Here is an 18,765-nt window from a genome sequence, read left to right as displayed (position 1 = left end):
AAAGCTTAGGTGCACATATTATTATCCAAACATGGCATTTTGTCATCCTTTTTCAAATATATGACAGTTTTAAGACTATTACATAAACATGGAGGAAGCAGTGTAGATGTATGGAAACTAAATCGCGAGACAAGATAGGAAATTGGATAATGGGTGGAAAACATACCCGCACTCACCCAACAAAAAATGGCAAAATTTCATGCACAGACTTAAGCCCCTTATAACCTAAGGTAGAAGTGTAATTGGTTGACATCTCTGGAAAAAATTAATATCCAGTATGTGTAAATATTATCTTGATCTGGAAAAGAGGATGAAGCCTGCTTGATTTATGTATATTAACTTTGAAGGCTAACCACTTGACCAATTTATGAAAATTATTTTCTCAAATAGCTGGGAGAAATCAAGTCTTTTACTTTTCTCTTTTGATGGCATTGTTACTACTGAGTGTAGTTTATATATTCTCCTCATGTAATTCCTCACACTGAGAACAGCAGAGATCTCAAGGTCAAGTCAAATAAATTTTTTTAAATTTTAATTTGATTACATTTATTACATGCATCTGTAAAGTGATTTATCTTCAGATGTCAGATGCCTTTTCCAGGATACTTTATATCAGTTTCTTAGTTAAATTCTGAACTTCATATGTTTGATATTTATGCACTGGCTTTTATCCTTGACCTTATTTGACCCTATAACATTTGTATGTTTTCTGCTTTCTTATTTTTCCTTCCCATGCTTCCTGTTCATTAATTTCTGCTAGAAAAATTTCATGCATACTGTTATGTCTCATATATTGATTAAGAAATGATGATACGGTCTCTATGATTGATACAAAAACATTAATGCAAGAACAAAAGTTTGTAGGTTAACCTAAGTATTATTGATTTGTTGGGACTGGGTAATTTTTTCAGAGTCTTTTAGCTCTTCTGAGAAGGCAGTGTCTCATACTGGAGCATTTTCAAAACAGATTCTTAGGCATTCCTGCTAAAACCAAAACAAAATTGAAAACAAAATCCCTCCTGACTGCCTTTCAAATCAGTTTACATTTTTCCGAGAGGCCAACTGTGAAAAAATTATATTTTCTTTTCTGCTTTTTATTATGAAATATTTCATAAATATTAATGAGCACATATAAACTACATACTTTATTTATACCTTCTCCCTTTCTTTACTCATTTTTTTCAGTTTTCCAAAAAAAACCTCCAAAAATTTGTTTTATATTCTCTATTGTAAATTTATTCTTAAATAAATGTTTACATCTTGAAGAAAACTTCCTTTCATGGAGTTTCTTCAGGTATATTTTATTTCTAATTTTTTATTTGGAAGCCTAGTTCATTTGCTTTCAGGTTTTTCCCTTTTTCTTTTTCTTTCTTATTTGCATATGAATATCCAATTATTCCAACACCATTTGTTAAAAAGACAATCCTATCCATATTGAATTAATATGGTTCTGTTGTCAGAAGTCAGTCGACCTTAAATGTGAGGGCTTATTTTTAGATTCATTTCTGTTCCATTGATCATGTTCATACTTGCCACACTGTTTTGATTACTGTTACTTTATGGTAAATTTCACTTCTGTTCTTCTTTTGCAAAACTGAGTTGGTTATTCCAGTCTTTTTTATTCCATATAATATTTATGTCTAATAATAGGGGAGGAAAGTCTGCTGTAATGTTGCTAAAAATTGCATTGAATCTATATATACATACATTTGGGGCATATTGCCATCCTAACAATTCTGAAACATACAGTTGTAAATGTGTTTTAGCTATCTATTCAGTTTAATTTCTTTCAGCATGGATTTTGAAGTTACCTTTTGTTAAATTTATAACTGTTGTATTCTTCTTGCTGCTGAAAGGAATTGTTTCCATTTTTAAATTTCATTTTACCTTGTTAATTTCTAGGTCATAAAAATGCAGTTGATTTTTGTATACTGATCTTTAAATCTAAGACCTTGCTAAACTGGCTTATTATTCAAGAAGTTATTTTTATTAAAACTTAAACTGCTTAGGATTTCTATACACAAAATTATGTCATCTATGAATAAAAATAGCCTTATATCTTTAGTTCTAGTGCATATGTCCTTCATTTACTTTCCTGACATTTTATACATCCAATACCTCTAGTAGATTCAATAAGGATATGGACAGCAATGTGCTTGCATTTAAACTGCAAAATCTATCTTTCCCTATAATGTGTAGGCTCTGATACTAATGTTCAGATTTTTAAATATTTACTTTATATTTTAAGCCTGGCTTCTCAGGGATTACCACTGTTTCTCCATAACTTAGTGTTTAGGAAATATAAGAACAATTGTTCTCAACCTGCTCAAGACTCATCAATCTACTCTATGCCAAGTGATGTACGTTAGGAATACTTTCAAAGTTCAACTAGTTTTAAAATTTTCCTTTTATTTAATGTTACAATAGCCTATCTTAGATCTAGTTCCCCTTTCAGTCAAGGATATACAGAAAGCTGATCTAACTATTCTATTGTTTTCTCATTTCTGGGGTTCCTCAGTAAATTTCAGACTGATCCACTCTTCATTATAACTAAAAGTATAGGCTTAAAAACTCTGGGTTTTCCCCATTGGTAATAAGTCACAATTTTAGCTGATAAGCACTTAGTTTCTTTATTCTTCCCTGTCCTAATTAAGTCTTTACCTCTAGCTAAAGTGCAGTGCTTATTCAGGACCATGTCAGTCATAGTAAAACCATGAATTTCATCAACCCAAGTCAGTAATAGTATAATTTTTGGGAAGTAATAGTAGAATGGAGAGATGGGAACAGCTCCAGCTAAGATTATAATCTCTGTTCTTACAAAATCTTTACCATTTTTCAAATAATAAATACTGCTTAACTTGTTGTATGCCTTTGGTTAACTTTCAGAGCCTTTAAATGGTTGCTTTGGACATTTTTCCTCACTATTCTACATGTTTTATTCTGCACAGAATATTCAACAACTTCTTCAGAAATATTTTCCATTTGGGAAATCTATTAATTGACTCATAAACCATAAATCAACCTTGTATTTCTAAGAAAACTCCATTTATCATAATTAAATTCTTTCTATGTACTGTGGAATTTGACTTGTAGATTGCTGAGAAATTTTGTGTGGAGCTACTATAAATATTTCCATGCTCTGAACAAATCAAGCCATGTTGAGAAATATGTATAGGTGCTATTTGTTTGTTGTTGTTGTTGTTGTTGTTGTTGTTGTTTTGGCTATTCCTCAAGTCCAGGAGCCAGACTTCTGTGCGGATGAGTCTTCAGATGATAATATGTCTTGCCATTGAATCACCACTGCCCTCATGTCCTCTGAGCTGGGATGTTAGAGTAAAGGCAAGTGATCCAATTTGCTCTTTTGAACCCTTAAACAATCAAATTTGTGACATAATAAAATGATTATTTTATACTACCAAGTGTTAGGGTGGGGAAGGGTCATACATTGAGATACAACTGGAGCAGAAAAAATATGATTGATGTTATAGCTTTCATGTTGTTAGAGTAATAATTATGGCAATACCAAAATCTATTGAATGCTTAATATGTCACTCATTATGCTAAGCAGTTTACAAATGCTATCTTACTTATTACATAAAACAATATTTTTATAAAAATTAAATTTTCTCACATTTTATAGAGAAATAAACATAGACTCACAGAAATTAAATAATGTACCAAGGTTACAAAACATATTGGCCATGGTTTGGTTGAGGAATAGAGAATTGATTCTACTGAAGTTAAGTAAAAAACTAACTGATTAGGGCATAATTAATGACTTACAGTATTGTCGAGAGGGCTAAAGAAACAAACTACTGCTAAACTTTAAGGTGAATCCCACAGGCAACATACTAAAACTGGTTTATCAGGGAAGTTGATTTGTCAGGGAGCCCATCTACTCAATATTCAACCACATTTAAACCTGTTTACTTGAAAAGTAAATAATTGTAGAGCTGATGGCTTCAAAAGCTTACCAGCTCTGCGTCCATTTTCTATTTCTCTTTCTCACTCTTGCTTTTTTTTACTCTTCACTCTGTGTTGTGTGGGAGGGTGGTGGGTGAGGGTAGGTGTATGTGCATGTGCTCATGTTTTACTGCTCTTCTAGAAGGAAGAATTTGATCAACTCTTTTTTCTCAGATGTCTATCTTCATCATCATCATCATCATCAACATCATCATCTAATACTAGTATTTAGAGGAAAAAGAAGAGATACCTACAGTAGGCATTTGAACTTACTTGAAAAACAAAATTCTATGTCCTTTCCTGCTTAATCTAAAGCAAATGATGCATCTATATCGCTTGTGTAAAGTGCCTCCTTTATTCAAGGTGAACTTCAAGTTAAGATTACCAACCAAAGAAGTCAAGCTGCCAATATTTGCCCTCCCATATGCCATACTTCTTGCTGCTATTGCAGTTGACTTCTCTCACTCTGCTGCAATTCATTGTGTACTCTCTTCTTCTCTTTCTAACCTTTATAATACTATTTTGTTTTTCTAAAAGGAGGACCTTCTGTGCCATTAGATGTAAAAACACTTTAATCAAAATGTCAGTATATGGGCAATACAAACCTGGGGATGGATAATAAAGGATTAAAACTCTTGCCATGTGGGCCCTGGGTGGCTCAGTTGGTTAAACAACTGCCTTCTGCTCAGGTCATGATCCTGGAGTCTCGGGATCAAGTCCCACATCAGGATTCCTGCTCAGCAGATGGTCTGCGTCTCCTGCTGACCTTTCCGCTCATGCTCTCTCTCTCTCTCATTCTCTCTTTCACTCTCTCTCTCTCAAATAAATAAATATTTTAAGAAAATAAAAAAATAAATAAAACTCTTGCCATTGCCATGTGACTGCCAAAAGATTTCTTGGAAAAAACTCTATTTAAAGAGATGTATCCATGAAAATACTGTGATGGATACACAAGTTATAAAGTAACCTACAAGCCACTGAGTACTTTGGAATTATGTTAACAAGAAGATGTTTCCATGAAGATTTGTTTTTGACCTCTGCTATTTGCCAAATGAAAGGGCATGATTGTTCCCAAATGCCATTAGTATCCATAAACAAAGATTATTTGGAAAGTATTAGGATCCATTTCTTAGAACCAACAGCATAAGGATTTTCCCTGAAAAGAGTGGTGATTTTACTTTTCAATAAAGCTATTTCTATTTCATTTATGACAATTGGTAAAGAAATCACCATTAACACGAAGTTTTCCACTACAGAGAATGGGTGAAAGTAATCCTCTATAAGAAATTAACAGAAAGTCAAAGACCAGATACTATTTCTTTTAGCTAGTTATTTTGCAGTATGATGTTAGCTAAATCTTTTCACTTTTCTCTACCATACTTTGTCCTTTTTTAATATGTTAATAGTTTTTTAACCATTTTTCTGGAAGGTTTTAACACATGACCGTAACTGACCCAACAGCATAATAATTCATTCAAAGGGAAACAACTAGCAAAGCAAGAAAAGCAACAAGGACAGCGAGATGTAAACAATCAATTGCTTAATATATGTAGTTCTGAAAACCTATCTAAGCATTTGGGATAATTTTTTCCAGTGAGTTTGTGGATTGGAAGATTATAGAAAACAACAATAAAAATCATACAATTTAAGTGAAATAAAGCCAGCTATTTGATTAGCAAATGTCTAAACATATTTAGAAGCTGTATATTTGAAGGAACTTTTTAATAAAGAGTATGCTTTTGTATTCAAGGTAGATTACAAAAAGTGGGTGATTTTTTTTTAACAAGTATAGTAATTTAGGCAATCTTTTAATTCCTGAGCCTCCAGTCCTCTTCATGGTTCTTATGATTTAAAAAATCAGATGGTTTTGTGAGATTAAGAGTCACTTATGGTTTGGTATGAAAAACACCTAAATGATGACTGGTACACAGTAATACATATTTATCACTTCCTTATAATTGCTATTTCCAAATATCTAGAAAAATAATGAATACAAGACCAAATTACCAGCTGAACAATTTCAGAAACAGAGTGTCGAACCTCCATTCATCTAAACACCAAAAAAAGAATATGTTAAAAAATACACAAAGATACCAAAAAATGACACTAAAAAGAAAGTTATTCCAGTTAATGCCTTTCTTATAACCTTTATTGGAAAATCATAATCGCATCTGACATTCACACATAAACAAACCTCTTCTTTCCTAGAACTGGCCTAGCCTTTCCAGATCCAGTATAAAACCCAATATAATAACCTATATACATTTAATTTTGGGGGGATAATTTCCTATTTAATATAAAGGGGAAAATACGGCTTATCTTAGAAGGGTTAGAAGATAGCAGAATTTCTCTATGTTGACAATGTCTAGCTTTGCAACTAATTACTGTCTTACTTGATGACACTAAAGAAATAACTTTTGCTATTCTTTAGGGAAAAATTATTCTAGATGCCTGTCATTTCCTTTTACAAGCATGCTGGAGATCTTCCAGAGGCATATGACTGAATTTTGGCAAGGTCTTTTAAAAAAGGAAACTAAACAAAACAAAATAGGAACAGAGTTCACAATTTGCATCTTTGGCATATCTGAAAAAAAGTTTTTGCCTTCCATTACATTTTGGGTGGAGTACTTAATATATCCAGAAGATGATTATAGATCTAGAGAAAGGTGTTTGGAATTGATTACCTATCCTGACTGCTCATTGGTAGAAAAAATGTATCCAGACCAATGTTCAATGAAGGACTAAAGTTTTGTGTTGAAAACATCATGGTATAAAGACTGCCATAAAGTCTCATGATACTCCAGATTGTATTTTGACTAACTCCTTAATGAATCTTTGAGTGTTATCAAATACCCAAGTTGAGTATATGTCTTGCAATATGGCACTGGCCAGTATAGAGATTTCTAAGACTTCCTGGAAAAATCCACTTCAGAAATTCTAAGTTAATACTACTATCTAATGACTATTTCTTGGGTATTATTTATTTTAATTTGTTTAGTAGTAGAAATAATACTTATCTTTATATTTGAGCACTTAGTAATCTTATATGTTTTCATCAAAAAAGTAGGTAAAAACTGATATCATTTTAAATAAAATCTGCCATGTAAACACAAATACCATCTTGAAAAGGTCCATGACATATACAGTGTTAAAATAGGAGGAAAACCAATTTCTTTGTAGAAAAAAAAAAGTTTATATAACTAAAATGAATACATTCTCTTGTACATAATTTCTACAAAATGTATAGATTTCTACATACACTTTTTGGTGAATTCTTTTTAAATTTTCATTTATAAACCTTGATAAATTTCATTTGTTTGAGATTTTAAAATTTTTATTTTGAATTAATATAGGTTATTGATTTATATTATAGGTTATAATGGGTTCTTTTGTAGAATCATCTTGAGCCATAAGAAATATGACTATTATCACTTCTGTAGGGATAAAGCCAATGTACTGTTCTTTCATCCATTAACTTCTACACTTTTAACCATCAATTTGAGTAAAGCCCTTCATTCCCTTTTTAAAAGAATAGTATAGAGGTTTTTGTTCTGGTATCCAGTGATTCATTTATCATTAACTTTGTTGTGGGTCACTCTAAACTTCAGCCTTGTTCCTGCACCTGCATCCCTGCCTTATTTTTCATTACCAGAAACTTAGCCACAGGATAATATCTGGGTTCCTTTCTTGGTTTCAAGAGTCCTATTTTTTTTAAGCCCTTGCCTCCAAATCTTTGTGTCAGTTCTTCCTAATACTGGCTGACAGGCTGAATGAATTTATTCTATCTTGTGAAAAAGATGTCCACAAATTCAGAACAGTCTGATGTTTTCCAATGTGTCAAAAAGAAGCTATTTCCAGTTGTATGTAAGCCATCATTAACCTTATTACATACAGAAAAATTTTAAAATGTTATAATGTTATAATTTGTTATAATTTGCCAATAGTCTTTAAACTTAAATCCAAAATTCAAAGACACATCCAAATCAATAAAACTATATCCTTATTACTGTATTTCATATAGTACAAATATATAGTACAAATATATAGTACAAATTCACAGACATAGCTATATCTTTCTTTCCTCCTCTGAATATCTCTCACCTTTTCCTCATCCTCATCCCCCTTGTCCATCCTTCCTTCCTCCTACTCCAACTACTTCTTCTTCTTGCAAAATCAAAGGAAGATATGTAGAAACTCATAGGACTCAAGGTAGCTAGAGGACTGGCTGAAGTTCACACAAAAGCAGCTCAAATGATGTCATGAAAAGAACATGGAGATTTGGCTTGAGAAGAACCTATGTCTAAATCTCAAAATTACCTAAGTAATTTTGGTATATTATATTTCTTAATTCTTTTCCAACTATAAAGAGACAAACATAATCCACCATTCAGAGGTTTGGTAAAGATCCAATGAAACAGCAGACATAATATTCATAGCGTAGTATCTGGCTTAAAGTAAGTGTTCAGAAAATTTGTATTTTGTCCCTTCCCTAATTTATTTTTTGTTGCTAATTATATATAGTAATAAATCACCATCTCATACCTCATTTATTTATGCTAACCACTTGGCATTTATATTCATATATATATACATAATATAAATATATTATATATGAAATACATGTTATATTTAATATATATTAAATATATGTATATGTATATATTCTGATAGATCCAAATACACATTTATTAATACATAAATATGGGAAAATAATTCTATAGTATGACACTATGTGCTGTTAAATATATTTTCTGATGGTGAGAGGGGCTATCATTAGTTTTCAGCCATTAAGAATGTATAAAGCAGATGGTGCCCTACACTCTCTACTGATGAGCATTGCTACACCACCATCTGGTCAATATTTTTAGCCAAAATTTTAGATACACTACTTATGCAAGATGAGCATAATCAGTAATATATAGTGTTCATTGGATACAGGATCATTTCTTTCTTATCTTTATTTGCTATTCTAATGTCAGTCCTTTATGGTTGACTAATAGTGTACAAATGATAATGCTAAGGAAAAAAAATACCAAAGAATGAAAATTACAACAATATATTGAATAATAAAAGCACACACATGAGATTTAGAGATTTTCAAGGGGCATCCAATAAACTATTCTAGGAAATAGAGAACAAAAATCAGCTGGTAGAATGTGAATGTTGAACATCCTTCAATGTTATGAGAGTTAGGATGGACTTTGCTGCAATTATTAAGACAGATCAACCCTAATCAGCCAATGCTATTTGGAAGAAACTATTACTCAAGCATGTCACAAATCAACAAAATTAGAAGTGATGGGGGACTTCTAATTTTCAGTATTGGAAATACATCTAAAAAATAAGACTTACACAACAACTCCATGTGGTTCTGATCTACTTAATGCTTTGTTTTCTGGAGTGCTTCCAAATTATATGCCACAGTCAAGATTGGAAAGAAACGGGCAAACTATCGAAACCAACTTTCAACTTAATTGAAATTTTTTTCCCTACATCATTCATAGACAAATAATTCCTAAATTTCTACTGGAAAAAATTTAATATTAAAGAGATCACTACTTCACACATTAGCATCTGGCAATTTATAGACTAAATTATCAGAAGGAAAAAGATAGCATGTTCAAGAAATTTAACTAAGAATTTATAATATAGGTGCTAGTTACAAAAGCATAGGCAGGATAAATAGAATTGCTAAGAAATGGTGAGGCACCCATTAATGAGCAATGGTGGGAATCTTTTGATACATCTAAGACAGAAGGGTCAGATATCCTTCCATTTATACCCTTAGACAATATTCCTTATGCTCTCTGTAAAAACTGTTCAGTAAAAATAATTCAATTTGTGGATTTCCAGGGCACTATTACTCAAATTTCAGTAAAAGTTTTAGTTTAATATCATTGTTATTTTCTCTAAAACTGGTATTCATCTTAGTTGGTAAGATGAGTCTTTGAACACCTGACTTCTCAGTTTTTTTAAATCTTTCTTCCCAAAGATTTTGTCCTCCACCTTCCCTCATCTACTCACTCTCATAGTATTATGCTATTCCTTAACATCACAAGTAACCACAACCTCTCATAAATTCACTGAACACCAATTATTATTTTTCCAAATCACTGGTCCAGCCAATACTAATAATATTGTTCAAACTTGAGCTGGAGGATTCCCATAACTATGATGGAACGTGAGCTCTCTGTGCTCTCTGAAATCAATCTGTTTATTTTTATACCAGATCTTACCCCAATTCTGCATTAAAAGACATTACTACAGCAGTTTTCCTTTCTGTTATCTACATTAGTATTTTTTCTTAATGTTCTCATCACCATACAAATATGCTCTTATTTTTCCCATATTAAAAGCAAAATAAAACAAAATAAAAATATTCTTTTATTTCTACTTCTCTTCATACAATATCTTTCTTTACATTAAAACTCATCTAGAGGGAGGGAAGATGGTGGAAGAGTAAGGGACCCTCATTTCATCTGGTACCTTGAATTCAGCTAGGTATCTATCAAATGATTCTTAATACCTGTGAATTCAACCTGAGGTCTAAGAAAAGAATTTTAATTCTACAAATATAAAACCAACCACATTTTGTAAGTAGAAAGAATAGCCTTCAGAGAACAAAAGCCACATAAAACAACCCAAAGCAGCTTACACTGAGCCCAGCACCCTGACAAAGGGTGGTGCAACTCCACCCAGGCAAAGATACTTGAGAATAAGTGCAAAAAGGTTCTCCCCCAGAAGACCAGCAGGAAAATCAGCTGAATATCAAGTTTTTGGATCACTCAGAACTGAAAAACTCCTGTACTAGAGGAAAACAGTATATAGAATTAGATTTCTTCTCTCATGAGTCTTAGTCTTTCAGTTTAAATTTTTCTTTTTCTTTTTCTTTCTTTCCCCTTTCAACTAGTTTCTCATTTTATCAACTCTGTTTTTTGTCTTTTTAAAATTTCATTTTTAAATTTATATTTTATAGATATATTCTCCATTTTTGCTTCCTTTCACTGTATTCAATTATATATGTATATATCTTATATATGCACACATAATAATTATATATTGGTTTATATTTGGTTTATTATTAATATATATGCATATGCTTATAAATATATATAAGCTTTTCTTTCTTTACAATTTTGGGATGTAGTATCTTCTAAAAGACCAAAATAGACCCAGGACCAAGTGGATCACCCTGTCTTTTACACCTGTGAGATTATATTCTCTTTTTCTTTTTTCTTTTCTCTTTTGGTTCCTGACCTTCAGTTTGTCTAGTGTGTATTTCACTGGGATCATGGTTGATATTTTTGGTTTTGTTCTCTTGTTCATCTATTCTTCTCTAGACAAATTGTCTAGAAGGAGAAAGTCACAGCAAAAGAAAGAATGAAAGTTAATACTCTTTGCTATATATCTAATCAATATGGATACAAGTAAAAATGTTAGAAATTGAATTCAGAATAACAATTATAAAGTTATTAGCTGGGCTTGAACAAAACATAAAAGACACTAGAGAATTGCAATGCAGGAATAAAATCTAATCAAGCTAAAAGAAAAAAAAATGCTTTATCTGAGATGCAGTCTAAAATGGAGACTCTAACAGGTAGGGTAAATGAGGCAGAAGAAAGAATCAGTGACATAAAAGACAAAATGATAGGAAGGAAGCTGAGTAAAAGAGATAAAAATAACCAATGGACCAGGAGGGGAGCCTTGATACCATAAAGTGAAACAATATTAGAATTATTGGGGTCCCACAGGAAGAAGAAAGAGAGAGGGACAGAAGGTATATTTGAGCAAATCATAGCTGAAAACTGCCTTAATCTGGGGAAGGAAATAGGCATTCAAGTCCAGGAGGCACAGAGAACCTCCTCCTCCAAATCCATAAAAATAGATCAACACCCTGACATAATAGTGAAGACTGCAAATTTCAGAGGAAAAGTGAAAATTCTCAAAGCAGTTCAAGACAAGGACTCCTTAGCCTATAGGAATAGAAACATCAGACTGGAAGGAGATATATCCAGAGAGACCTGGCAGGCCAGAAAGGGCTGGCATGATATATGGTACTAGGGTACTAAAGCAGAAAAAAATACAGCTGAGAATACTTTATCCGGGAAGGCTGTCATTCAGAATGGAAGGAGAGATAAAGAACTTCCAGGACAAACAGAAATTAACAGCATTTGGGATCACTAAACCAGCACTATAAGAAATATTAAAGGGGGTCCTATAAATGAAGACAGACTCCAAAAGTAATGTAGACCAGAAACAGAGACAATCTATAGAGAGGGGATCTATAGGTAACACAATGGCACTAAATTAATATCTATCTATAGTTATTCTGAATGTAAATGGGTCCAATGCTCCAATCAAAAGACACATGGTATCAGTTTGAATAAAAAAGCAAGATCCATTCATATGCTGTCTACAAGAGACTCAGTTTAGAAACAGAGACATCTCCAGAATAAAAGTGAGAGGGATATAATAATGCTAATGGACATCAAAAGAAAGCTGAAGTAACAATCCTTATACCAGATGAATTATATTTTAAACCAAAGGTTGTAGTAAGGGATGAAGAGGGAAGTGTATAGCAATACAAGCCTTTTGCAAAAATAAATAAATAAATAGAAATTAGAGAAGTCTCAAATTCACAAGGTGACCTTACCTCTAAAGGAGCTGGAGAAAGAACAGCAAATAAAACCTAAACCAAACAGGGGAAGAGAAATAATAATGATTAGAACAGAAACTAATGAAATACAAACCAAAAGAACAATAGAACAGATCAATGAAACTAGAAGCTGGTTCTTGAAAGAATTAATAAGATGGATAAACCCCTAGCCATACTTACCAAAAAGAAGAAATGACTCAAATTAATAAAGTCATGAAGGAAAGAGGAGAGATCACAACCAACACTAAGGAAATATAAATAATTATAAGAACATATTATGAGCAACTATATGCCAAAATGAGCAACTATATGCCAAAAGAATTAGGCAATCTGGAAGAAATGGATGCATTTCTAGAAATTGGTAAGCTACCAAAACTGAAACAGAAAGATAAAGAAAACCTGAACATACTTATAACCAGAAAGGAAATTGAAGCAATAATAAAAAATCTCCCAACAAATAAGAGTCCATGGCCAGATGGCTTCCCAGGGGAATTCAACCAAATATTTAAAGAAGAACTAATACCTATTCTCATGAAGCTATTAAAAAAAATAGAAATAGAAGGAAAACTTTCAAACTTATTCTTTGGGGCCAGCACTACTTTGATCCCAAAACCAGGGGAAAAAAACCCTGCAAGAAAGAATTATGGACCAATATCCCTGATGAACATGGATGCCAAAATTCTCAACAAGATACTAGCCAATAGAATCCAACAGTACATTAAAAGGATTATTCGCCACTTCGAAGTAGAATTTATTCCTGGGCTGGAAGGTGGTTCAACTTCTGCCAATCAATCATTATGCTACATCACATTAATAAAAGAAAGGACAAGAACCATATGATCCTCTCAATTGATGCAGAAAAAGCATTTGACAAATATAGCATCCTTTCTAGAATAAAAGTTCCATAGTGCAGGATAGAGGGAACATACCTTAAGGCCATAAAAACAAACAAACAAACAACAAAAAATTATGAAAAGCCCACATCAAATATCATTCTCAATGGGGAAAAACTAAGAGGTTTTCCCTAAGGTCAGGAACATGACCATTCTCACCACTGTTGTTGAACATAGTACTAGAAGTCCTAGCCTCAGCAATCAGACCATAAAAAGAAATGAAAGACTGGCAAAAATGAAATTAAATTCTCACTCTTTTCAGGTGACATGATACATTATGTGGAAAACACAAAAGACTATACCCCAATATTTCTAGAACTCATACAGGAATTCAACAATGTGGCAGGATATAAAATCAATGCACAGAAATCAGTTGCATTTCTATACAGCAACAATGAGACTGAAAAGAGAGAAATTGAGGAGTTGATCCCAATTACAATTGTACAAAAAACCAGAAGATATCTAGGAACAAACCTAACCAAAGAGGTAAAGAATCTATACTTTAGAAACTACAGAACACTTATGAGAGAAATTAAAGAAGACACAAAGAGATGGAAAAACATCCCATGCTCATGGATTAGAAGAATAAATGGTAAAATGCCTAAGCTTCCCAGAAAAATCTACACATTCAAAGCAATCCCTATAAAAATACCATTGATATTTTTCACAGAGCTGTAACAAATAATCCTAAAATTTGTACAGAACTAGGAAAGACCCTGAAGAGCCAGAGGAGTTTTGAAAAAGAGAACCAAACGTGGGGGCATCACAGTGAAACACTTCAAGCTATACTACAAATCTGTAATCATCAAGACAATATGGTACACTACAAAGCTGTAATCATCAAGACAATATGGTACACCTAGATCTATGGAACAGAATAGAGAACCCAGAAATGGATCCTTAACTCCATAGTCAACTAATCTCTAACAAAGCAAGAAAGAATATCTGATGGAAATCTGAGTCTCTTAGTAAATGGTGCTGGGAAAATGGGACAGCCACATGTAGAGGAATGAAACTTGACCTTTTATTTCACCATACACAAAGATAAACTCAAAATGCATGAAAGATCTAAATGTGAGACAGATATCCATCAAAATCCTAGAGGAGAACATAGGCAGCAACCTCTTCAACCTCAGCTGCAGCAACTTTTTGCTAGACACATGTCCAAAGGCAAGGGAAACAAAAGCAAAATGAACTACTGGGATTTCATCAAGATAAAAAGCTTTTGCACAGCAAAGGAAACAGTCAACAAAACTAAAAGGCAACCTATGGAATGGGAGAAGATATTTGCAAATGACATATCAGATAAAGGACTAGTATCCAAAATCTATAAACAACTTAGCAAACTCAACACCCCCCCCCAAAAAAAAAGAAAACAAAGAATCCAGTCAAGAAATGGGCAGAAGACATGAAAAGATATTCCTCAAAAATGACCTATAAATGGCCAACAGACACATGAAAAAATTTTCCACATTACTTGGCATCAGGGAACTACAAATCAAAACCATAATGAGATACCACCTCATACCAGTCAGAATGGCTAAAATTATCAAGACAGGAAACAGCACATGCTGATGAGGATGTGGAGAAAGGTACACCCTCTTATACTGCTGGTGGCAACACAAGGAAGTATTGCTCTCTGGAGAATGGTATGGAATTATCTCAAGAAGTTAAAAATAGAGGTACCCTATGACCCTGGTAATTGCACTGCTTGGTATTTACCTCAAAGATATAAACAAAGTGATCTGAAGGGGCACCTGCACCCTAATGTTTATAGCATCAATGTCAACAATAGCCTAATTGTGGAAAGAGCTGAGCTGTCCATTTACTTACGAATGGATAAAGAAGATATGTATGTATGTATGTATTATGTGTGCATGAATGTGTGCATGTGTGCATACACACATATATACATACACAAACATACATGCTTACATACAATGGAATATTATTCAGCAATCAGAAAGGATGAATACTTACTATGTGGATGGAATTGAAGGGTATGATCCTGCGTAAAATAAGTCAATCAGAGAAAGACATTTTATTACTCATATGTGGAATATAGGGAAATGTACAGAGGATCATAGGGGAAGGGAGGGAAAAAACAAATGGAAAGTCATCAGAGAGTGAGAAAAACCACAAGAGACTCTTAAATATAGGAAACAAACTGAGGGTTGCCAGAGAAGATGTGGGTGGGGGAATGGGGTAACTGGGTGATGGATGTTAAGGAAGGTATGTGATGCTATGAGCACTGGGTATTATACACAACTGATGAATTACTGAACTCTACAACTGAAACTAATGATGTACTATATGTGGGCTAATTAAATTTAAAATAAAAAAAGAAAAAATATAAAACTCCTTTAAAGACATGACTATGATTTTCTTCTGATTAAAATGTTTTAATGGGTCCCAATATCATTCAAAGTAAAGACAGACATCTTATAATGGATCAAAAAAACTTACAGGATCTGGCTTCTGGGTTCATAGCTAAAGTTCTTACAGACTACTGTCCGAATACTGTGTTTCAGATATATCAGCCATCCTAGAATTCATTAAAGACTACAGTACTCTCCCCTTATCCTCAGGAGATAGGTTACTGGCCCCACACTGGATGCCTGAGACTGTGGATAGTATCAAACCCTATATATACTACATTTTTTTCCTATAAATGTGTACCTATGAGAAAATTTAATTTATACAACAGGCACAGTAAGAGATTAACAACAATAACGGATAATAAAATAATATTTACATAATACAAAAAGTAATAAAAGTTATTTGAATATGGTCTTTCCCTCTCTTAATGTCTTTCTTTTTAAAAGATTTTATTTATTTATTTATTTATTTATTTATTTGACAGAGATCACAAGCAGGCAGAGAGGCAGGCAGAGAGAGAGGAGGAAGCAGGCTCCCTGCTGAGCAGAGACCCCCGATGCGGGGCTCGATCCCAGGACCCTGGGACCATGACCTGAGCCGAAGGCAGTTGCTTAACCCACTGAGCCACCCAGGTGCCCCCCCACCCTAAATGTCTTATTGTGCTTTACTAACTCTTCCAATTTTTGCAATGATGTGAGTCATTAAAATACATGAAATGAAGTGATGTGAATGATGTAGGCATTGTGCACAATGTTGGGTCACCACAGATTTTCTGATAATACATCAGGACATCAGGAGGTTCATCTGCTTCTGGATTATAACTTACCAGTTAACTGAACCACTGGAAGCAAAACCACAGGTAAGGGGGACTACTGTTAGGCACACTTTTACTTAAGTCTACCTCTTCGTGGAATACTCCTTTCCCATATATCTACATGCCTGCCTGCTATACTTCTTTCACATTTTTCTTGAGCTGTCACTTTCCTAATGAAACTTACATTTACTATACTATCTAAAATTTCATCTTGTCCCTCCAGACTCACATTCCTCAACCTCCTAACCTTACTCTACTTTTTATATTTTTCATAACACTTACAGAACATAATATAAAATGTACTTATTTGATATGCTATGTTTACTGGTTATCTCTATTTTTTGAAAGAAGATCCATGAGGACAGAAATGGTTCTGATCTATTTATTGATATAACCCAAATAACTAGAGTAGTTTTCACATAGTAGAGACTCAGTATTTGTTAGAGATGGATAGATAGATAGGTAGATGATAGATAATAGTTAGATGATAGAAGACAGATAGCTAGCAAGCCAGCTTGCTAGCTGTTGGAATACATGTAATTAGATCTTGAGGACTTGGTCTAAGGGCTCTCTATATGTAAATATTTCTAGAAATTACAGCTTGATGAAATTGGAGGATGCTAAGACTACTTAGCTAAACATTAGGTACCTAAGCATTAAGCAACATTTCTGATTTGGGGTCCAAGAATCTATAACTTAATAATCCTCTTCAGTGATACTTAGGTACAATACCTCTTAGAAATACTATTTTGAGTACTTATAAATAATAAATCACCAGCAAACATATATCTTAATAGTTTGAGGAATGGTACAGAAGAGATACCTGCCTGGGTTTGGAAAAGTGAGGGAAAATAATACCTGAGTGAAAATGCCTGGACATAAAGGGCAATAACACAACGAGAGTAACAAGGGCAAACTATTTTATAAGTCTGTTCTTCCCCCACAGAGTCATGGGTAATTGCAGTGGAAGACAGATTAGAATTTGAAGGAAATCAGTATCTGGAAACAATCGTATTTTACATTAAATTTTAACCATTTTCATGCATGATTAAATATACTTATAATCTACATTTTGCAAGAGATGCAATCATGTTTCTCAGAAGACAATTAAGAAAACAGTTTCCAGTGTTTCTATACTTATAACAAATGTACATTTAGTGGAATTCACATTTGAGAAGTTAACAGAAGATTAAATAATTATTTTTGCTTTCCCTTAGCAACATACAACATAGACACCCCTGATATGGACACCAGAATCCCTAGGGACTGCAACTAAATATGAATATTCTGTCAATGTCTTAATTTACTATTTCAAAGCCACACAAATCCCAAACATTCTCAATATTAAAGATTATAAAGTTATGTTAATTTCAACCGATCACCATTTAACAGAGGGGGCTCTCAGTAAGATTATTATCTGATAAATTGGGAAATTAGGGAAGAGACTTCCCACTGGAGAGAGAGAACTTACATGGGGTTAATGAAGAAAAAAATAATAAATTGCATTCTTCAGTCTTTAGTCAAAACTCCCAGCTTCATATATGAAAAGACAGAAATTTCACATTGCCTTTGAAAATACAACACAAAAGATATTCTGAGCAGTCTAACCATAAGTTTATGAAAAGCACTTTTGAGCTGCCATCCTGGTGAACTCAAGGTGATACTAACATTCTTTTATCTAATGGGAAAATGTACAAAAGAAAAAAAAAACTGTTGTATCTAAATCAAAGCTCCCCCACATGTTTAATTGAAAGCATTTAAATCACTAACACCTAAGTTAGAAAATAATATTTCATATTCTATTACTTATAAATAGGTCTTAAAAATAGTCTCTGTCACAGAAGGCATGATTCTTTTAAACAGACCTTTCTTTGTCAGTATGTTGCTAATCCAAAGTGTAGGGTAACATGAGCATCTTTCCAATAAGTGTTAATTAATTAACAAATCAAGGTAGATCATCTTAGGAAAAATTGCTGAAACTAAGAAAGTTAAAAATTAAAACATCCATCTAACCAAGGTGAAATCAAAAAAGCTATTAATGAGGTGCAATCAAAAATGGA

This window comes from Mustela nigripes, chromosome 5 (genome assembly GCF_022355385.1).
Source record: "Mustela nigripes isolate SB6536 chromosome 5, MUSNIG.SB6536, whole genome shotgun sequence".
NCBI classification, from domain to species: Eukaryota; Metazoa; Chordata; class Mammalia; order Carnivora; family Mustelidae; genus Mustela; species Mustela nigripes.
This window is presented reverse-complemented; position numbering follows the sequence as displayed.